The 23,601-nt window shown below is 42.1% G+C and overlaps 2 long non-coding RNA genes across 2 annotated transcripts; one reads left to right on the forward strand and one right to left on the reverse strand.

Annotated features, from left to right (window-relative positions):
* Positions 1-3,555: 3,555 nt before the first annotated feature.
* LOC132540183 (uncharacterized) lies at positions 3,556-6,746 on the forward strand. The gene is made up of 3 exons (XR_009551404.1): positions 3,556-3,648; positions 4,504-4,605; positions 6,564-6,746. It is a non-coding gene; the product is annotated as an uncharacterized LOC132540183 (long non-coding RNA).
* Positions 6,747-12,291: 5,545 nt separating this feature from the next.
* Positions 12,292-21,071, reverse strand: LOC132540184 (uncharacterized). The gene is made up of 3 exons (XR_009551405.1): positions 20,968-21,071; positions 12,923-13,003; positions 12,292-12,652 (listed from the first exon to the last, which is right to left on the reverse strand). It is a non-coding gene; the product is annotated as an uncharacterized LOC132540184 (long non-coding RNA).
* Between the last annotated feature and the right edge of the window lie 2,530 nt (positions 21,072-23,601).

The following is a 23,601-nucleotide window of genomic DNA, read 5'->3' on the forward strand; positions in this document are numbered from 1 at the left end:
TTTCTGGGGGACACCCCTAGACTTTGATTTCTGAATGGTGACTCCTCCCAGGAGCTGCCCTGCTCTGCTCTGTTCTTTGGAGAGGGCACCACCGTCCACCCAAAGCTCATATGTGTTGTCAGCCTCCTCCCACAAACAAGAGAAGGTTTCTGCATTGTTCCACTCTGTCGGGTTCAGAGTTCCTTTGAATGCGCATTTTTATTTTCCCACTTTTGGGGAACCTACTAGGAGAGTCCTTAGAAAGCTCTATCCATTACTTCTCGGCTGTGAGCTGCCATGCAGTAAACCACTTGTTTATGGAAAGAGAAGTATTTGTGCAGGACTGAGAGTTTGATTAGAGAGAAACCACCACTATCCACTGTTGACAGCAGCAGGAGTGGCTCCAGGCCAGTGAATATTTCTGGCCTGGCAGGGGCTCCCAGATATCACTGTAGGGCTGCTGAGTGCCTGTGACCCTCCTGTGGCAGATGAGATGATGGGGGTCTAGGAAGGTGCCTCAAAGTCCATCAGCAGCTGCCCCATCTATCTTTACACAGAACCAGCCAAGGGGCCACCACAGTTCCAGGGTGCAACAATTTTGGGGTTTGGTGTAATGAGTCTGGTGAGTTGCTGCACAAAATGTGCCGATGACAGAATGGACCCATTCACTGATTCTGGAGGCCTAGTCTCACCCTTGTGCCCTGGCCATCTGAAAATGTGTCAGTATAGAATAAATAGTTATCCTACAACTGGAAGATATCTCCAGAGACTTCCTTGCAGCTGTTTGGTAGAGGACACTTTCTGGGGAGATGTTTCCTGCCCCTTGTAACAGAGACCAGGCAGCCAGGACCAGCTCTCTTGGAGAAAGCAAAGAGTGAACATGACACCTGGGCCATGAGTGCCAAGCATCCCAGAGAATTTCACTAGTAGAAGCTCAGGCAGACTTGGTCAGGATTCAGATCTTGGTGGAGGCAAAAGAACTGCCCTCCTTCTATAGCCCTGCCCTCCTTTCTTGAGCCATGGATGATGAAGCTCCTGTGGCCCAGGACCACAGGACTGAGGAGAATCTGATCCTTCTACAGTGCTCTGTAGAGGCTGGCCCACAGCAACTGCTACATGTAGGTAGATTGGCAGGTTGAAAAGGATCACACAAGCATGAGGGGATAGGGGACCCTGAGTTGGGCTGCACAGCTAAGGGAACATGTTGCATTCCCTGTGGCTGGTCACTGGCTATTATGGTAAGAATTAAGATCTCAGCCACCCAGCAGCTGCCTGGAGGTGGACGCTTAGGGAGGAAGACACCACTGCCCACCAAGAAATCAGGTGTGAGTTCAGCATTTTCTGCAGCCCATGAGAATAATTCTACAAGGTTCTTCTCTTGGAGATGAATAAACCTTTCCTGAAACAAGGCCTCAGCTTTTAGGAGGGTCTTTGGTCGAAAAATCCAATGAGGGCTACAATCATTATAAACAGGAAATAAGAATTTCCCTCACTCTGACGATGCTTTGTCTCTGTAGGAATTTTCAGAGATTTCTTGGGCAGGGAATGCTTTGTCTTGTCTATGGTCCTGGTTTACATAAGACTTGGGATACCTGGGCAGAACTGGTCTCCACACTCCAGGTCCAGATGATCCCAGGGGAGACAGTTGATAGCTAGACAGAGTGAGAAGGCAGTCATTTTGCTTGAAGGCAGAACATGTCTTCAGGACTTTGGAGTGGTAACATCTTGGGAAGACTGGTTTTTGGCCACACAATGAGCTGATAGGAACACTGTGCTCCAAAGAGTAAAATCTGAGCTAGCAGAATGTGTCCAGAGAGCAGAGCTCCTATGACTAGTGGTCAGGTAGATGCACATAGAGCATTGGGGTGTGCTTTCTTTATTTTTAAAAAAATTGTATTTATACCTGATTTATTTCACTAAGCATAATAACCCCAGGTTCCTCTATGCTGCAATGGCAGGACTTGTAACATAGGTGGTTTTCAGGCTTTAATAATAATAATAATAATAATTAATGATTTAATATCGATTAACAAGATTATAAGATAATAAAGGTACAATTCCATATAGTTCCCACAACCAGAGTTCTTTTTTTTTTTTTTTTTTTTTATGGGAGCCAGGGTCTCGAACTGGGATCCTGCACTTCGCATTATGTGCGCTTAACCTGGTGCACTACCTCTCAGCTCCCAAAGTTACTATTTTTTTTTTATTTCTTTACTGTGGAATTAGTGTTTTACATTCAACAGTAAATACAATAGTTTGTACATGCATAACATTTCTCAGTGTTCCATATAACAATACAACCCCCACTAGGTCCTCTATCATCCTTCTTGGTCCTGTATTCCCCCCACCCCTCACCCCAGAGTCATTTACTTTGGTGCAATACGCCAATTCCAGTTCAGGTTCTACTTGTTTTTTCTCTTCTGATCTTGTTTTTCAACTTCTGCCTGGGAGTGAGATCATCCATCCAGGAGAGGCCTGGAGGTGGCTCTAAGGGAGAAAGACACCAGTGCCCACCAATAACTCAGAGCTGAGTTCAGCATTTTCTGCCCACCATGAAAATGATTCTGCAAGGTGTAGAATCTTGGAGATGGGTGAGCCTGTTCTGAATCAAGTCTTCAGCTTCTTAGAAAGTCCTTATTCTAAAAGTCCAGTCAGGCCTAGTATTCCCACTTGGATGACGCACTACTTCTGCACTGAGATCGAGAGATTTTCTGGGAAGGGACTGCTTTGTCCTGTCTGTGTTACTGGTTCACACAATACTGTGGATCCCTGAGCACCCTAAGAGCTAGTCTCTGCACTCCAGGTCCTGATCATCCCAGGGAGACAGTCGATAGCTAGACAGAATGAGAAGACAATTATTTTGCTTGAAAACAGAATAGGTCTACAGGAAATGAAGGTTGTAATGTTTTGGGGACAGCTATCTGCACTCACAGAATGGAGACTGAGAAGCTAGGAATGCCTTGCTCCCAGACAGTAAAGTGTGAACTGGAAGCAGGTGCCCAGAGAGCAGAGCTCCCACCACTAGTGGTCAGGTAGATGTACCTAGAGCATTGGGGTGTGCTTCTTAACTGTTCAGTTGACTTTGCTGCTGAAAGGGCACCCTTCTGAGGCCCTGCTCTCCTTTCTTAGGCCATGGATCATGAAGGTCCTGTGGCCTAGGACCTGCTTCCTCTGCAGGGCTCTGTAGAGGTTGGCCTGGAGCAGCTGCTGCAGGTAGGTGGCATGGAAGGACCAGGAGGGTAATACATTGTGGAGGACATGGTAGTCCTGAGTGGGCTGCACTCCCATGTCAGTGCTTACAGTCCCTGTGTAGCTTCTCCCATTGCTACCAAGGTAATTTTTTTGCTGATGCAAAATTCTGTGTTCAACACTTCATGGCCATTGAAATGACAGCAAACAGCTAGGCACACTTTCCTTCAATAAGACCCAGCTAGAACTGTTTCAGAAGAGTCAAAGCTCTCACTACTAGTATTGTGTCATCGTGCAGAAAATATTTGGGTTCGAATCTTAACAAAGGACAGCCATTCCAGTTAGAATACCACCCTTCTGAAGCTTTGCTCTTGATTCTAGGCCATCAGTAATGAAAGTACGATGGATGAGAATGACAGTGTAAAGCACTAGGACCCTGTGCCAGGCTCTGCAGAGTGGAACCACCTAGAGCTGATGAAGGTAGGTGATGTGCCAGGGTGAGGATACTAACACCACCACATAGGGTTACAGGGTCCTAACTGGGCAGCACAACCTATTGTCCCTGGGACAGTTCTCTGGGAATTGAGGTCTCAGTGAAGCTCCTCCCAGGAGGTACTTGGATGTGTTCTTTTGGGGTAGGACATGAGTGCTTACCAAGAACTCAGAATAGTGATTAGCATAATCATCTTATTCAGGAATTTTTCTGCAAGCCCCTGACTCTTACACATCCTTTCATTCCAGCTTTATTTCATTCTACTTGTCCACCTTCCACCACGCCCCTGCCCCATGCATCTGCTGAGTGAACAAGCCTTCCTGACCAAGAATCTCAGTTTCTGAAAGTTTTTGGTCAAGCATACAAATGAGAGCTAGAAACATTACACATGTTGCTAATTAGTACTGCATGATGACTATTATTGAGCAAGGTCCAGAGCTTTGGTGTACAGGGGCTGCTTTGTTATGTCTGAGTTCTTGGTTCACACAAGACTGGAGAGGTGTGAGCAAGACCTGATCCCTGTGTCCAGATATTGATCCAATTTGGAGAAGCTGGACACAGTGAAAAGGCAGCCATTTTGTCTGGAGAAGGAACATCTCTGAAGGACCTTGGGTTGTCAAAGTTTTGGGGAGAGCACCTCATAACCATGAAAAGGAGAAAAAGCAGCTAGGAACACCTTTCTCCAAGAAAGCAAGAAAGCAAAGTCTGAGCCATAAGTATGTGTCAGAGAGCAGAGCTCCCACCCCTAGTGGTGTTCTTTGAGATTTATGTTTGAGCCTTACAGATGAATTGACTTTTCTGTCAGAATGCCACCCTTCTGAAGCTTTGCTTTCCTTTGTTAGGCTGTCAGTTTTGCTGGTCCAGTGGCTGATGATCACCGCCCCATTGTACACCAGTGTGATCCATATGACTCCATAGGGGCCAGCCCGCAGTAGGACATGCAGGTAGGTGACATGGCAGGTGGGGAGGGGAAGGGCAGTTAGCACAGAATTAGGATGAGGTGATCCTGAGTTGTGCTTCCCAATTGTGAGTTGACTGGTTTCCCTGATCCATGCTTTGGTCATAATATTGGATTTCTTTTCTTTCCTGGAGCTTCTTGCATGCTGTGGTTCTTGAGTGGGGCTTGCAGTACTAGCTTATTTTACAGAGATTTCAGTTATCCTTTCATATGTGAGAACATGTTTACATGTCCCAATGTTGAGTTGTTTGAATCTCTGCTTTCTCTTTTGTCATTGGTTTAGCTTCCTAAGTGTCCCTGTCTCCTGGAGGAGAGAGTATCTGCTTCTTAAATTTATGCAATTAATAACTTAAAAGCATGTGCTACTGTCTATTTGGAAATGGAGAATTTTTCTAGAAATAGAGTAATGCCATCTCATATTATTATCCAGTGAAATTTGGGATGCAGACATATGCAAGACCTTTATACACTCAAGTGCTCCCCACAGATTGAGTAGAACTACGTAAAATTTATCCACATCAACCCATGTTTATAATCTTATGGGAAGTGTCAGGCAATATGGCACTACTCAAAGTGTTGAGACTTCCAGGCCTATGGCTGAGGCACAGAGAAAGAACAATCACATGCACCTCTCTCCCTTGTTTTTTTTCCTAAACTATTTTATTGGGAGAAATATTTTACAAGATAGTTGTCCACATAAGGATATAATTCATGATTCTCTGTTGTGCCTCCTCCCTCGGTTACTACCTTTTCCTCTGGAATAGAGAGCCTTGACTGCATTTTTATTTTAAAATCTAGTCTCTTTTCATGCCTAGCTATGTATCCCTCCCATAGAGACTTCCAGAAATCTCCAAGGTCACAAAATATGGAATTGAGCCTGGTTCTGATTTTCATTTAGAGGCTCTGATGTTCCTACATTTAGAACATAATGTTTCCTGTCCCAAAGCCTCACCACCAATGTAAATGGAATCATTGAGGCTCACCGGATACTTCCTATGTGATGACTATTCTGGTCACAGTTTTTGAGGGAGGATTTTAGGTGGTCACTTGTGAAAATACCCTAGGCAGCCTCATGGATGAACATCTGATTTCTGCTGAGGTTTTGGGCAGAGCTCTAAGAAAGGGTCTTTTCTGAAGCTCTGAGATATCATGTAGGATATGTTGACTCCTGTTGTGACTTTGCTGTCACAAGGAAGTTGAAGAAGGTCTTCAGAGGTCACTTGCTGCCTGGGCATTGTGTTATGGAGATCTTTGTGGGTATATATGTGACAAAGAAGGTGAGAGGTGCTTCCACTCTCCTGTAGTCTTCCAATGTTATGTTGTGGAAGGAAGTGTGACCTACTAGGAAATGTTCTGATTCTTGGAGCAGATGGCCCATCTGAAGCCTCTCTTTGTCTATGGTAATGAGCTAGTCTCTGAAGCAGCAGAGTCTTCTCAGATCTCTAAAGACTTTTGCTTTTAACAGGAGGAATCCTTTTTTAAATTTATTTATAAAATGGAAACACTGACAAGACCATAGGATAAGAGGGGTACAACTCCACACACTTCCCACCACCAGAACTCTGTATCCCATCCCTCCTCTGATAGCTTTCCTATTCTTTATCCCTCTGGGAGTATGGACCCAGGCTCACTATGGTGTGTAGAAGGTGGAGGGTCTGGCTTCTGTAATTGCTTCCCCACTGAACATGGGCATTGACAAGTCAATCCATACTCCCTGCCTGTCTCTTTTAGCAAGAAGAATCTTTCCTGCTTATTAGAGAAAGCAAATCCTTTTATTCGTGGAGCTGCAGATGCTAGGTGTGCCTTGTTCCATGACAAGTGTGAATGGGAGTCATGCTTCCCCTAGAACTGGTCTAGTAGAGGCTGAACGGAGATCTGGTTTTCTCTCTACACAGTAGAGGTGGCTTGAAGATTTGCACCTTCTGAATTGTTGTTCTTTTCTAGGACGAAGAGGAAAGACCCCTTATGGAAGACCTTATGACTGACCTTACTATGCTTGTCTGTAACAAATGTCATTACCCATTAATAGTATTTGTGTAATCACCATCTTCCAGATTTCCATTTTCTACTGTCCTATTCTATTTTATTTCACTCATATAATTGATAATAAAAATACTGTTTCTCTTATTTGTAGTTCTTATTTCCTTCTCTCTCTCTCTTACCAGGTTAATGGCTTTGTATGATGACTAAGCTCATTTCATATACTACTTCACCATTCCCTGTGCTATGTTGCTGCTGTTGTTATTATTATTGCCTCCAGAGTTATCACTGGGGCTTAGTGCCTGCACTACAAATCCACTGCTCCTGGTAGCCATATTTTTTTCCATTGTTGCTGTTGCTGTTATTGTTGTTGCTTTTATTGTTGTTGGATAGGACAGAGAGAAATTGAGAGAGAAAGACAGAGAGGGGGAGAGAAAGACAGACACCTACAGACCTGCTTTGCTGCTTGTGAAGCAATCTTCCTGCAGGCAAGGAGCCGGAGGCTGGAACTGGGATCTTTACACCAGTTATTTGAACTATGTGTGCTTAACCCAGTGCACTACTGTTCATCCCCTCTTCTGCCACATTCTGATAGAGTGTGAGGCCAGAGAGAGCTATGGGGGTAGATAAAGAGGGAGACAGAGAAAAGACATCTGTAATGCTGCCCCACTGTTAGTGTGTTGTATGCTTCACGTTGGTTTGGTCTCACCCCCTCCCCCCGAGATTTGGTTTAGCCCTTGCTAGTTTTCGCGCTGCTCCCTTCTCCCCGCCCCCTATCCTACTTCCTGAGTTCCTGCGGCAGCCTCAGGAGGAGAAGGATGCAGGACAGATCTGTGTGGTGATTAGTTTAGGAGTCTCTCTCTGCCGCCGGAGGAGAAAGATGGAGGAGCACATTGCCCGCTTGTGAATAAAGATTAAACTGTGTTCTCAGTTCAGCCGTGTGTTTCTGGTCATGTGTTACCCACCCGTGAAGCTAGCCTCAGCGAAAACAACATTAGTGAAGCTTTCTTCCTTTAAGGGAGCAACAAAGGCTCCCACATCATAGCCATGCTTCCAGAAGTCTTCCCATGATTTTTTTTTTTTTGCCTCCAGTGTTATCACTGGGATTTGGTGCCTGCACTATGAGTCCACTGCTCCTGTGGTATTTATTTATTTATTTGTTTATTTTTGTATAGGGCAGAGAGAAAATGAGAAGGCAGGGGGAGGTAGAGAGGGAGAGAGACAGAGAGACACCTGCAAACCTGCTTCACCACTTGTGAAGCCACCCCCTTGCAGGTGGGGAGCCAGGAGCTAGAACTGGGATCCTTGATCGGGTCCTTGTGCTTCACAGTATATTCGCTTAACCCAGTGCGCCATCACCCAAGCCCCTTCCCATGATTTTTGATGAACACATTGGTAAGTCATTTTGGTTTGGTATTTTTCATTTTGGTTTGGTATTTTGGTTTCCACATTGGCAGGACTGAGGGAGATTTGGTTCCCACCTACTAGGAGGACAAGGCAGGGGGTCTGTCAGCAAAGGCTTAGAAGCCTGAGGGTCTGGGTGTCCAAGAGGATGGGTGAGCATCTGCTCTGTAATTCATCTCTTCCTTCTACCTGTTCTGTCTCTTTTTGAACAGGCTTGTTCTACACTGCTGTTTTGAATATTTAAGCCTGATTACCGGTTCACTGCTTGACACGTGTCTGTCACCCAGTGCTTGTAGTAAATCTGCTACTAACTCACCAAGTTGGTCACTGAGCCTGAGTCTCACTCTGACTCTCCATCAAGTGCAGCAGATTGCCAATTATCTTCCACCAAGAGAACACATTGCTTCTAACTTGCCTATAAGTGTTTCAGTTTTGAGCATCATTCCCTAAAATGTATTGAGATAGTCAAGTCTGTTGCATGAGTTTGGGGTGGAGAAGTTACATACTTTTCAGTTTTTAACTCATTATAGACTTCATGATCTGGGAAGTGGAGCAGTAGTAGATTGAGCATGAGTTCCTGTATCCCACTCCTGGCATTATATATGCCATAGTGACACTCTCCCTCACTTTCTCTCTCTCATCATTAAATTGATTAAATGTATAACTTGCTATATATTTAGTAATTTGCATCATTATTAAGAATGAGTCTGAGTCATGGTACAGAATGATTGGTCTGGGGCCAGGCAGTAACTCACCTGATTAAGTGCACATGTTAGCATGCACAAGGATCTGGGTTCAAGCCCTTAGGCCCTATAACAGTGGGGAAAGCTTCATGTGTGGTGAAGCAGGTCTGCAAGTGTTTATCTTGCTCTCTCCCTCTCTCTCCCCCCTTTCTCACTTTCTCTCTGTCCTATCAAATAATAAATAAATAAATAATACACAATAATAGCCCCAAATAAATGAATAGCCCTGGGTCTCAGGAGTTGACCCAGTAGGTAGAGTGAATGTCTCCCATGTGTGAGCTTCTGGCTTTGACCCCTGCACTACATAAGAACACTAAGGACAGAGACAGGTAGAACATGGGTAGTGGAGCCCTGCTTCAGTGTTTCTTTTTCTTACTCATAAAGAATAGGCAATCTAGTGGTGGTGGCATGCCTGGTTGAGTGAATGTTATAGTACACAAGGACCTGGGTTTGAACTCCCTCCCCACTTGCAGGGGGAAAGCTTTGCAAGTGGTGAAGCAGGGCTACAGGTGTCTCTCTCCCTCTCTGTCTCCCCATTTCCTCTCAATTTCTGGCTGTCTCTATCCAATAAATAAAGATAAAAAATTAATTTAAGAAATAGGCAATCTGGGGAGTAGATAACATCGTGGTTATGCAAAGAGACTCTGATGACTGAGGTTCTGAAGTTCCAGGTTCAATAACCTGCACAACCATAAAAAATAAAAAAATAAAAAAAGCAATCTGGCCATTGTCCCCTGAGAGGAACAAGGTCACTAGCTGAATCTTCTTTCCTCCCTCCCATTATCACCCCTGGCCTTAGCTCTGGATATTCTGGGGCCTCCTGGAACTATGCATTGTGATTCAACTTTATATATACTCAGGGGTGGACTCCTCTAATCTCCCATCCCCTCTGACCCAGCCCACCCCTGAGCTGGTATCTCTACACCCCATGTGGATCTTCTCTAATAGGAGTCCTTCATCACCTCACCAACACTGAGACGACAAGCCCCCCCACCAACCCCGAACTAGGTGGCAGAGTTGTGAGTTCCCTGCCTGGTGCTGAAGCAGTGAAGTGCTGAGTTTTTTATGGGGACAGTCACACTTGCTGTCCCACCCAGTTCTGCCCCTGGGGCCACTGGTCCTTTCCCCTAACATCCTTCCCTTTGAAAGCCCTGAACATCCATCCTAAAGAATGAATTGTCTCTTGGCCCCCAAGCTGCTATGGCATGTGCCTCTTCTAACAACTCTTGACCAAAGGCATAAGTTTTGGTTGGTGGGCTTTTTAGCCACTTCCTTGGTTTTAGTTAAGGGCTTTTTCACAGCAAACTATACCATTGTCCTGCTGACTTCAGCCTTGAAAGTGGCCTTGGAAGCATGGAAGGGATATTTAAAAAACATAAAAAATTTTTTTGGGGGGGAGGCAGTGCAGTGCTGCAATGACTCCCTCTGAACATTTCTCACTTGGTTCAGTTCCTCTTCTCTGGGTGTGAAGACACCGTGCTAATCCACAGCTACTCTCTGCCCTGTTCTGCTTGACTCCTGCCTTCTGGGGCCAGACAGCTACTCAGTGATCAAGGAGTGGACAAAAAATATGTAAAGGAACCACAGTGGGGAAGAGAAGGATGGTGAGGGTGTAAGGGGTCAGGATTTCATTCAGGCACATGAGCAGTGCAACTCTGACAAGCCTGCCTCCAGAGCCCTTTTTGGAAATTCTCTCTTAGCCTGGGTCCTCTACAAGTGAAAGCCTGCAGCAGTGACTTAGGTGCTATCACTTGACTTTAAAGGGCACATTCAGGGAGACGAGGATGTGGAGGAAATGGCAGGGCTGCAAGAAAGGAGGGCACTTTAGTTCATGGCCACTGTGTTCATCTCTGTAGTGTTTCTCCAGGGTGAAAGGTCATGTCCTTTGCAGCATCAGAAATCAGGACAAGAGTTGTACAAAAGTGACAGAAGCATGGAGCAGAGGGAAGGTCAAAGCAAGCTACCAAAGAGGAAGCACAAGTGGGGAAAGCAGGCTGAAAGTATAGGGTGGAAGGTCACTGGGGAAGGAGAAAAAGAGAGAAGTGATGGGAAAAGAGAGAACATGTCACTGGGCTCAGTTGGTGCCTCTGTGGTGAAACACACTGGTTCCACAAGGCTCTGCTCAAATTGCCAGAGAAATGATGATTATACATCGTTCAAGCAACTGAGTTTCAGAGGAGTTTACTGTCGGTTAGAAAGCTGTTACTGACAGCAAACTTGAGCTGACTAGCTTCCCAGTGCCCCAGAAAGTCTGACTTTGTCACACCAGCTCTTTCCAGGAATGTGAGCAAGCCAAGCATGATGAAAAGCCAGTGAGCTCTGAAGAAGATAACCTATAACTAGTCCTAGTTCTTGATCAATTCTGCCCCCTTCCCACCATCTTTCCCTTCTAGAACCTCTTTAAATAAAGACCCTTGTGGGACACAATATGCAGTGACACCTTAATGTGTGCTCCCAGGTTTGCAAATCTAAAGTACCCAAATAAACACCACGGTTCTGTTCTAGCCTAGGTGTGTTTTTCTCAGTTGGCAGGATGACTGTTTTGCTTTCCTTTGAAGCCACTTGGGGCTCTTTGAGATGGGAGTTTCAATGTTTAACCTAACTGAATTAGACCTGAATTAAACAAGTGGCAGTGGCAGTGGGAGAACCGCTAGGAAAATCACTGCCACATTTAAGAGGAAGCAGGAAGTAGAATCAAGGCAATAAGTACAGTTGTGACTGGAGGATAATGACAGAAAGAGTGACTGTCCTAAGACTAGATCTCCCATTCTCCCAGACACTTAGGTGTCAGTGATTTGTATACTACTATGGATATTAATTATATATACACTATTATATACCACATTGTGATAATTAAAGATGTAAAAAAAAGTGTCTTAGAATAAACTCTTTTTTAAAATACTAAATGAAGCACTCATTTTCTTAGGCACTTTTCTTCTGGGATGCCGTTTTGTCTCTGTTTATCAAAATAGTTTGAGTCATGCAAATCAGTCATTTGGACCGACAAAGATAGGATATACTGGGGCAAGGAGATAACATAGTGGCTATGCAAAAGACTCTAACGCCTTGAGGTTCCAAGGTACCAGGTTGGATTCCTGGCACCACCATGAACTAGAGCTGAGCAGTGCTCTGGTAAAAGAAAATAAGGGGGTTGGGTAGTAGTGCAATGTGTTAAGCACACATGGCACTAAGCACAAGGACCAGTGCAAGGACCAGCTTAAAAGTTCCAGTTTGAGCCCCCGGCTTCCCACCAGCAGAGGTGTCCCTTCACAAGCTGTGAAGCAGGTCTACAGGTGTCTCTCTTTCTCTCCCCTCTCTATCTTCTCCTCTTCTTTCCATTTCTCTCTGTCCTATCCAACAACAACGACATCAATAGCAACAACAATGATAATAACCACAATAACATTAAACAAGGGCAACAAAAGGGGGAAAAATAGTCTCCAGGAGCAGTGGATTCATGGTATAGGCACAGAGCCCCAGCAATAACCCTGGAGGCAAAAAAAAAAAGTAGATTGGAAATTTAAATTAGAAATAATATTTTTTTTCTTTCTTTATTTAAGAAAGGAGACATTAACAAAACCATAGGATAGGAGGGGTACAACTCCACACAGTTCCCACCACCCAGTCTCCATATAACATCCCCTCCCCTGATAGCTTTCCCATTCTCTATCCCTCTGGGAGTATGGATCCAGAGGTCATTGTGGGTTGCAGAAGGTGGAAGTTCTAGTTTCTGTAATTGCTTCCCCGTTGAACATGGACTTGACTGGTTGATTCATACTCCCAGTCTGCCTCTCTCTTTCCCTAGTAGGGTGGGTCTCTGGGGAAGCAGAGCTCCAGAACACATTGGTGGGGTCGTCAGTCCAGGGAAGTCTGGTCAGCATCATGCTGGCATCCGGAAACTGGTGGCTGAAAAGAAAGTTAACATACAAAGCCAAACAAATTGTTGAACAATCATGGACCTAAAGGCTGGAATAGTGCAGATGAAGTATTAGGGAGTACTCTGTGCAGACTTTTGTGCACTCTGCTTTCAGGTATATATTTTTCCCTGGTTTATGGACATGTGTGAACATATGCTTTATCTCAGGGGACCTGGTCTATATCTAGGTTTGGGGACTTTAATGGGGAGTGGAACACCTGGAATGGAATTAGAGAATACTATGAAAGAAAAGGTCTCACCCGAGTGATGAAGCTGAAGGGTTGTCATTACACACCTGAAGTCTCTGGACACAGTCTGAAGTGAAGCATGCTAGGGTGGCACTTGTTGCATAGAAATCATAGTTTTTTTTAAAAAAGAAAATAATAATAAAGTATTGGTTTAACAAGAAAGCAATCATTTCTTAATCTTACATTATTGTCAGTGATATAATAAAACTGTAGTTAGTAAGTGCTGTTATTATGAGGTACTGATCAATTCTACTTAAGCTGAAAGTAGGATTTGGGAACTGAAGAATGGAGGCCTGGTAGTGGTGTGCCAGACTGAACACCCACATTACCATGCACAAGGACCTGCTCCCCACCTGCAAGTGTCACTTCACAAGCTGTGAAGCCAGTCTGCAGGTGTTTATCTTTCTCTCTCCCTCTATATCTTACTCTCCCCTCTCAATTTCTCTCTGTCCTGTCAAACAAAATAGAATATTAAAAAACAAAGAGAACTGAAAAATGGTATAAGGACAGAAATGACAGGAGGCTGAAGAATCAGAGGGAGTTTTACTGACTTCTTGACAAGTGCAGACCAGACTGGAGCTCATAGGTGGTATATTTTCACTGGTTGTAGCAAAATGAGAAAACTGAGGAGCACAGTGGTTTCTTTTTATGAAAATACATTATTTAGTTTTAAGGTTTATGTCCAAAGATGATATATACCCCATATTTGTTGCTATATTTTTCAATTTCTATTAAGTGGTGGATGTTTATCTTTTTAAAAATATTTTCATTTTTGGGCAGGGGTAGATAGCATAATGGTTATGCAAAGAGACTCTCATGCCTGAGACTCCAAAGTCCCAGTTTTAATCCCCTTTGCCGAGGAGAATTCTGGAGGCGGAGCTATGAGCAGCAGCAAGATCTCTTTCTCTCCTCTCCTCCCCTCTCCTCTCCTCTCCCAGATCAACTAGGAATACCAAAGGAGACCACCTGGGACCGAAACAAGAAAGGACTAGAATGACCACAGGAACCCACTAAATCACTGGTGAGTACAAACACATGTGGTTGGTGACAGAGAGGAGCTTAGGGAGAGATTAAGTGACTGCTAACAGTCCAGCAGTTTATCAGTTGAGACACCACCTCCAGACTGCTCCACCAACAAGGGGACAGCGGAAGGGAGGAGAGGACTCCCCAGAGACTCACCAAGTGCAACTCTGAGTCTCCATTGCGACTGCCATCAGAATCTGAAGCAGCAACAGGGAGGGACACCAGGGGACAGAGATCTAACCAGGAAACTCAGGAGAAGACCTATACCTCGGTGGCATAGCTGAGGGGCTGTGAAAGTCTCTTTGCATAACCACTGGATTATCTCTGCCACACCCTGCTTTATCTCTTGGTTAGGAGTCAGTGATTAAGCTAAGAAGCCTATTGATAGTTTAAAAGCCCTCAGGCTCCCATAGCCTACAGGGAAGAAAAAAAAGAGGCTTTTAAACCACTGAGCTCCAACTCAGGGATTAAAATACTATTGAAACAACTGTTAACTTCCACCACTGTGAACTCTTTAATTAACTTACTTAGACACAAGTCAATCTAGGCAATAGTGATCAGTAATTTGAAAAGTACTGAGAGAGGGAACTCATAACATAATATATAAAACGGTTAAAACAACAAGAAGAAATATTGGAGAAATGAACCAGGACAAGAGTCCAGCTAAAAGTCCCCCAGAGGGTGAAGCACAAAATAACGAATTCAACATCCAAACACTAGCTAAGGAAATAATCAAAGGAGTGAGTAAAGAATTTGAAAAAACTGTAATCAGAAATACAGGAACAACAAATGAGACTATGGAAGAAAATACTAATTATCTCATGGTTATTAGAGAGCTGAAAGCTGAAATCGCTGAGCTAAGAACGCAACTAGCTGACAAGCTAAAACAGTATCAGAACAGGGTAACAAAATAGATGAACTCCAGAAAACAGCAGAGGGGAGAGAGAATAGAATCAATGAGGCTGAAGACAGAATTAGCAAGATCGAGGATGGATCAGAGACAACTAAAAAAGAAGAGATCTCAAAAAAGAGATTAATAGATACTGAAAACAACAAGAGTCCTATGGGATGACTACAAAAGAAACAATATACCCATTATTGGCTTACCACAGGAAGAAAGAGAGGGAGAGGAAGAAAGCATTCTTCAGGCCATAATAACTGAAAACTTCTCTAGTCTAGACAACATCAAAGACATAAAGATTCAAGAAGCCCAGAGGGTTCCAAACAGAATTAACCCAGACCTAAAGACACCAAGACATATCATACTTAGAATGGAAAGGAATAAGGATAAAGAAAGGATCCTGAAGGCTGCAAGAGAAAAACAAAGAGTTACCTACAAAGAAAAACCCATAAGATTAGCAGCAGACTTCTCCATACAAACACTACAGGTCAGAAGAGAATGGCAAGATATCTATTGAGTGCTCAATGAGAAAGGCTTTCAGCCAAGAATACTATATCCTGCTAGACTGTCATTCAGACTAGATGGAGGCATCAAAACCTTCTCAGACAAACAACAGTTGAAGGAATCAACTATCACCAAGTCTGCCCTGAAAGAAGTTCTGAAAGGTCTCCTATGAACAATCAGACCACCACAAATAGGACATATATCAGAACACTCTAAAACTCTACAAGAATGGTGTTAAAATATCTTCAATATTTGATACCAATAATTGTCAATGGCCTGAATTCACCTATTAAAAGACACAGAGTAGGAAGATGGATCAGAAAATACAACCCAACAATATGCTGTCTACAGAAAGCCCACCTAACTCAACAAGACAAACACAGACTTAAAGTGAAAAGATGGAAAACTATCATACAAACCAGTGGTCCACAAAAAAGGGCAAGAACAGCTATTCTCATATCTGACATGATAGATTTTAAAATAGATAAGATTAAAAAAGATAGGAATGGACACTACTTAATGCTCAGAGGGTCAGTCAATCAAGAGGAAATAACAATTATTAACATCTATGCACCCAATGAGAAGCCATCTAAATACATCAAACGTCTACTGAAAGAACTACAGAAATATATTAACAGCAACACAGTCATAGTAGGGGACTTCAACACCCCACTCTCTCAACTTGACAGATCATCCAGGCAAAAATCAATAAAGACATAAGGGAGCTAAATGAAGAGATAGATAAACTAGAACTATTGGACATTTTCAGAGTCATTCATCCCAAGAAACTGGAATACACATTTTACTTAAATCCACATGGGTCATTCTCAAGGATAGACCATATGTTAGGCCACAAAGACAGCATCAGAAAATTCAAGAGCATTGAAATCATCCCAAGAATTTTCTCAGACCACAGTGGAAATAAACTAACACCTAACAATCAACAAAAGATTAGTAACAGTCCCAAAATGTGGAAGCTCAACAGTACACTTCTTAACAACTTCTGGGTCAAAGAGGAAATAAAGGAAGAAATCACAATGTTTTGAGAATTCAATGAAAATGAAGACACAAGCTATCAAATTATGTGGGACACAGCTAAGGCAGTACTAAGAAGTTCATAGCCATACAAGCACACATTAGGAAACAAGAAAAAGCACAAATAAACAGCCTGATTGCACATCTTAAAGACCTAGAAGAAGAAGAACAAAGGAACCCTAAAGCAACCAGAAGGACAGAAATCACTAAAGTTAGGGCAGAAATAAATAACATTGAGGATAAGAAAACCATACAAAAGATCAACTAAAGTAAATCTTGGTTCTTTGAAAGAATGAACAAAATCGACAAACCTTTAGCCAGACTTACAAAACAAAAAAGGGAGAAGACCCAAATAAATTAGATACTAAATGAAAAAGAAGTTATCACAACAGACACTACAGAAATTCAACATATCATGTGAGGCTTCTATGAACAACGATATGCCACCAAGCTAAAGAATTTGGAAGAAATGGACGATTTCCTAGATGCCTACCAACTTCCAAAACTAAGTAAAGAGGAAGTAGAAAACATGAACAGGCCCATCACAGCTAATGAAATTGAAACAGTTATTAAAAATCTCCCAAAAAAAGAAGTCCTGGACCAGATGGTTTTGCAAATGGATTATACAAAACCTTCAAAGAAGAACTAATACCTCTACTTTTAAAAGTCTTCCAGAAGATTGAAGACACTGGAATACTCCTTGCCAGCTTCTATGAAGCCAACATCACTCGGATACCAAAAGCAGACAGGGATACAACCAAAAAAGAAAACTACAGACCAATATCTCTGATGAACATAGATGCGAAATTATTGAACAAAATTCTAGCCAACCGGATACAGCAGTATATCAAAAAGATTGTTCATCATGACCAAGTGGGGTTTATCCCAGGAATGCAAGGTTGTTTTAATATACATAAATCAATCAATGTGATCCACCACATCAACAAAAGCAAGACCAAAAACCACATGGTCATATCAATAGATGCAGAAAAAGCCTTTGACAAAATCCAACATCCCTTTATGATCAAAACACTACAAAAAAATGGGAATAGATGGAAAATTCCTGAAGATAGTGGAGTCTATATATAGCAAACCTACACCCAACATCATACTCAATGGTGAAAAACTGGAAGCATGTCCATTCAGATCATGTACTAAACAGGGCTGCCCACTATCACCATTACTATTCAACATAGTGTTGGAAGCTCTTGCCATAGCAATCAGGCAGGAGCCAGGAATTAAAGGGATACAGATTGTAAGAGAAGTCAAACTCTCCTTATTTGCTGAAGACATGATAGTATACAAAGAAAAACCTAAGGAATCCCACAAGAAGCTTTTGGAAATCAACAGGCAATACAGTAAGGTGTCAGGCTATAAAATTAACATTCAAAAATCAGTGGCATTCCTCTATGCAAACACTAAGTTAGAAGAAATTGAAGTCCAGAAATCAATTCCTTTTATTATAGCAATAAAAACAATAAAATATCTAGGAGTAAATCTATCCAAAGAAGTGAAAGACTTGTGTACTGAAAATTATGAATCACTACTCAAAGAAATTGAAAAATACACAAAGAAGTGGAGAGATATTCCATGTTCATGGGTTGGTAGAATTAACATCATCAAAATGAATATACTACCCAGAGCCATCTACAAATTTAATGCTATCCCCATCAAAATCCCAACCACATTTTTTAGGAGAATAGAACAAATGCTACAAATGTTTCTCTGGAACCAGAAAAGACCTAGAATTGCCAAAAAAATCTTGAGAAAAAAGAACAGAATTGGAGGCATTATACTCCCAGATTTCAAACTGTATTATAGGGCCATTGTCATCAAAGCTGGAACATGAATAGACACACTGACCAGTGGAATAGTATTGAGAGCCCAGAAGTGAGGCCCCACACCTATGGACATCTAATCTTTGACAAAGGTGCCCAGACTGTTAAATGGGGAAAGCAGAGTCTCTTCAACAAATGTTGTTGGAAACAATGGGTTGAAACATGCAGAAGAATGAAACTGAATCACTGTATTTCACCTAATACAAAAGTAAATTCCAAGTGGATCAAGGACTTGGATGTTAGACCACAAACTATCAGATACTTAAAGGAAAATATTGGCAGAACTCTTTTCTGCATAAATTTTAAAGACATCTTCAATGAAATGAATCCAATTACAAAGAAGACTAAGGCAAACATAAACCTATGGGACTACATCAAATTAAAAAGCTTCTTCACAGCAAAAAAAAAAAAAAAAAAAAAAACCACCAAGAGACCCCTCACAGAATGGGAGAAGATCTTTACATGCCATACATCAGATAAGAGTTTAATAACCATCATATATAAAGAGCCAAACTCAAAAACAAGACAACAAATAACCCCATACAAAAATGGGAGGAGGACATGGACAGAATATTCACCACAGAAGAGATCCAAAAAGGCCGAGAAACACATGAAAAAATGCTCCAAGTCTCTGATTGTCAGAGAAATGCAAATAAAGACAACAATGAGATACCACTTCACTCCTGTGAGAATGTCAGACATCAGAAAAGGTAACAGCAGCAAATGCTGGAGAGGGTGTGGGGTCAATGGAACCCTCCTACACTGCTGGTGGGAATGTCAGTTGGTCCAACCTCTGTGGAGAACAGTCTGGAGAACTCTCAGAAGGCTAGAAATGGACCTACCCTATGACCCTGCAATTCCTCTCCTGGGGATATATCCTAAGGAACCCAACACATCCATCCAATAAGATCTGTGTACACATATGTTCTTGGCAGCACAATTTGTAATAGCCAAAACCTGGAAGCAACCCAGGTGTCCAACAACAGATGAGTGGCTGAGCAAGTTGTGGTATATATACACAATGGAATGCTACTCAGCTGTAAAAAATGGTGACTTCACCGTTTTCAGCCCATCTTGGATGGACCCGGAAAAATTGATGTTACGTGAAATAAGTCAGAAACAGAAGGATGTATATGGGATGATCTCACTCTCAGGCAGAAGTTGAAAAACAAGATCAGAAAAGAAAACAGAAGTAGCACCTGAAATGGAATTGGCATATCACACCAAAGAAAAAGACTCTGGGGTGGGTGGGTGGAGAGAATACAGGTCCAGGAAGGTTTCAGAGGACCTAGTGGGGGTTGTATTGTTAATATGGGAAAGTGGGGAATGTTATGCACGTACAAACTATTGTATTTACTGTTGAATGTAAAACATTAATTCCCCAATAAATAAATAAAAAAGATAAATATATTAAGTAAATAAATAAGTAACTTAAAACCAAAAAAAATCCCCTATACCACCATAAGTCAGTGTCCTCTGGTAAAAAAAAAATATATATATATACATATATATACATATATATATATATATATATATATATATATATATATATTCATTGTGCAAGAAAAAGATTTTTTTTTAAAGTGTCAAAGTCTGATTTTTCTCCTCTTCATCAGATTTCTTTTTGGAAACTTTACAGGCCTATGAGATCCCCAAATCTGGTAACAATATTAATAGATGACTTTTAAGGTTTATATTTTAAAATTTGTAACACTTTTTTAAAAATTATTTTTAATCAGGGCACTGTTGAGATCTGGCTTATAGTGGTGTGGGGGATTGAATCTGGGGCCCGGGAGAGTCAGACAAGAGAGAGTGTTTACATAACCATTATACTATCTCCCCCACCCTTGTAATATCTTTCTTCAGATTGCATGTCCTATTATAGTAATAGCAAGAACATTTGGCCCAACCACTTCCTGCTATACCGCTCAGTGGCCATCGGGGTGTTGTGCTAAAGGGTCCTGCTGGGATCCCTCTACCTCCAGTGAGACCCTGGTATTCTAACAGAACCTAATTGGGCATGCAGAGGTGGTGGTGTGTCCTGGCCAGAGGGAATATCTTTAAACTGCACACAGTTGATATGTTGCTTTAGACTTCATATGTGGGCTGAATGCCTTGGATGGAGTAGTGCAGCTAGAATGTTGGCTGAGGCTTGTCCAGTGTGGGGCCCAAGGGAGGATTCTGTTCCCTCCAAGCTGCACTTTCTGTGCTCCTGGCTTTGGGATTTCTAGATTTGCATGATATGCTCTGTGCCAGAAGTTCTCGGCCTCACCCTCTACAAAAATAACGAAGGCATTTAAAAATCTGGTGTGGAACTATACTTTGTTATATTATAATCTCAAAAATCACTACTAAACTAAGAATGAGGAAGTAGAGGGAAAAGAAATGGAGGAGGAAGTAGAAGAGGAGGAAATGCTACTTGAGACTACATCCTTCCAGGGGTTTTGTGAAAACTCAAAATATTTCCACCATGAAGCATCAATATAAAGAATGTAGCTATTCTTGAATTTGTATGTGTGATGAAATATACAGAATAAGAGATATGAATCTATACTGAATATTTATAATATTCTAAATCAGTGTTAAATCAATAAATAATAAAAACAAGGAATGGGGAGATAAAGAAGTTTCATACAACAAGACTTCCATGAGAAGGCTCCCTGCTAAGTTACCTATATTATCAATAGCCAGAACTGAGCAGTGGTTTGGTTAATAAATAAGTGAAATTCAGGTGGTGGGCCAGAGAGTTAACTCACCAGGTAGAGTGTCTGCTTCGTTACTTGTGTGCCCCAGGTTCAAGTCCTGGCACCACTTGAGAGGTACTATGGTCCCAGAGGAAGCTCTGGGTGCTTGGTGTCTCTCTGAATGGAAAAGTATCAGTGAAATCATGTGTGCATGAGACCCCAGTTCCACACACAAATGCATTAAAAAAATCTGCATTTCTCTCCCTTGTTGCTTATCTATTTTGTCTGCAATGTATCTGTTTTTCTTAAAGAAAAGCATTGCTTGGTCCTCAAAAAAAAAATCACTTTTTGCTAGCTATATTTCAGGTCTGAGGAATAATCTGTGCAGGAGTGTCACCATAGGCTTTGATGGGTAGTGATCATATTCCAGGAATAAAGCCGGTATGAGTGGATATTACTGAAACACGGATGTTCATAAGACCAGAGGCACAATTATTAATCTTGCTGGAGGAATGAATACATGACATATTCCTGCACTTTTACTAGCAGCATTCTTACATAAACATGTTCAGCTAATAAATTAAGATTATGTGGGTGGATAGAAGACATCCATTACAAGGTAGTTGGATGTAGAGTTTCTCTTGGACAGACGGCCTGTCTCTCATTGCTGGTGCTGAGATTCCATATGCGGATCACCTTATTATTATATAATCCATATCTACCTTAGTCCCAAAGACTTGCCTGCTGCTTTCTCCAGAACTGAGTTGACCTCTCAGTTTGGGAAACCTATTCATTTCCACAGTACAATGGCTCTCAACTGGTGTTGACCTATGAATAACTGAATACCTCCAACCTCAAGGTTTCATTCTCCTAGACTTAGAAACAAGTACATAAAAGGAGAACACAAAATAAAACTTGAACTGGGTGTGATGTGTATTATACTAAAGCAGGGGATTCTGAGAAAGGAGGAAAATGAATGGGACTATGGGGACTTTGGTGTCGTAGTACATGATAGTGGAAAAAAAAAAACACAAGCTGATGTGAGAGTGCTTTGCAGATCCTCTTATGTTGAGATGAGAAATTTTACCCATGTGTCAAGAACTATTCTGTAACCCACTAATTCCCCCCAATAAAGTAAAAAAAAAAATTGCTTGCACACTCTTGAAAACTTAGACAAGTTTACAGGGTTTTTCATTCTATTCCAACTTTACATGATAGGTTTCAACTACATTAAACCCTTTTCATATCTTCACCTGAGTAATGCTCTAATTTTCTCTCTATGCCTTTATAAAGACATGCTACTTTCCCCTGAATTTTCCTTTCTTCCTACTGATAAGTTACATTTATGCTCTCAGTCTAAGTGAAGGTTCCCACTGTTGACCCAGTAGCTAGTCCAATAATGGCAGAGCAGAGGAGAACAAATCACATGGGTTTGAGACTTGGTATTTCTGTGAACTCTTTGCCTAAAGAGTGTCAAGTACTGCAGGGCTGTTTCAAATGTTGTCTCTTCTTCGGGTTGACTCTACTTTAACCACTTTCTGTCCTAGGGAAGTTACGGTTCAGCAATCTAGATGGAGGACACTACTCAGGTAGTTTTTAAAATAGCCAGAGCAATGAAGAGCAAAAGAAGAGGCTTTTATCCCAACCCAGCATTAATTCACATACATGAATTGATCAATCTGCATCTTTAACACGAAAATCCCAAAGAAGAAAGAAGTTTAGTTTTGGTGGGGGTGGGGAGTCTTAAAGAAGAAAGAGAGATACTCCCCAATACCCTTGTCTGATCGGCTCTAGCCTGAGTGTGGAGTATTCTGCTGGCCAGAGGTGCTGGTAGGCCTGGGATGCTGATGTCTTGGGTCTTAACTGCTCCTGGGCTCTCGTCTTCTTCAAGTGCTTATTCAAAAGTCTCCATGTGACCCAACCATGCCCAGCATACTGCCAGTGCAGATAGGATACAGATGACATTGACTTTGATCCATGACTAAATTTGTGTATTTTAGACACTGTATAGTGATTTCCTCTAAGTTGAAAATTGAATGCAAATAAGCCTTTCCAGTTCACATGCACCACCAGCATCAAATCCAAGGCTCTTAGGTCTTGGGGGAAATTTGAAGAGTAAAAAGAGGTTGGAATATAGGAGGAGGAAAAGGGAGGGGAGGAATAAAAGAGGAAGGGCAAAACAAAAAAAAAAGGGGGGGGAGAAGGAAATACAATGGGGCAGAAGCATGCTTTAATAATCATAATCTAGGAGGTCTATTTTATCTTTAAACTATATTTGTCTCATCCTGGGTGAGAAATTGCTATCTCTGCAGTCTTTCTTCTCTATTTTCCCTTCTATTTTAACTGTAGGAAATGTATGAAAATGTACCTATTTTATGCTTTGGATGAAGGACAAAGACACTGAGAGTATCAAGCAAGGCAAAGTTTACTTCTACAGTGTGCAGCTCTAAGCCAGTAAGCACACTGATGGCAGTCCTTGGGCCCTTTTATATATTGCTGGGGAATAGGGTGACCTGTCCCTCTCTCCTTGGTGGAAGGGAGTAGGCTCGTAATCTTGCCATATGGAGCAGTCTGGGGTCTGGATAGGGGAATGCAGAAGTTTAAGAAGGGGATGTCAGTTTAGAGTTAAGAATGCACTTTGAAGAAAAACAGGCATGGCTGTAGTCATGTCAACATGGCCCCTGGTTGGTTAGAAGGGGAGCAGGG

Source organism: Erinaceus europaeus, chromosome 9 (assembly GCF_950295315.1).
Source record: "Erinaceus europaeus chromosome 9, mEriEur2.1, whole genome shotgun sequence".
NCBI lineage: Eukaryota > Metazoa > Chordata > Mammalia > Eulipotyphla > Erinaceidae > Erinaceus > Erinaceus europaeus.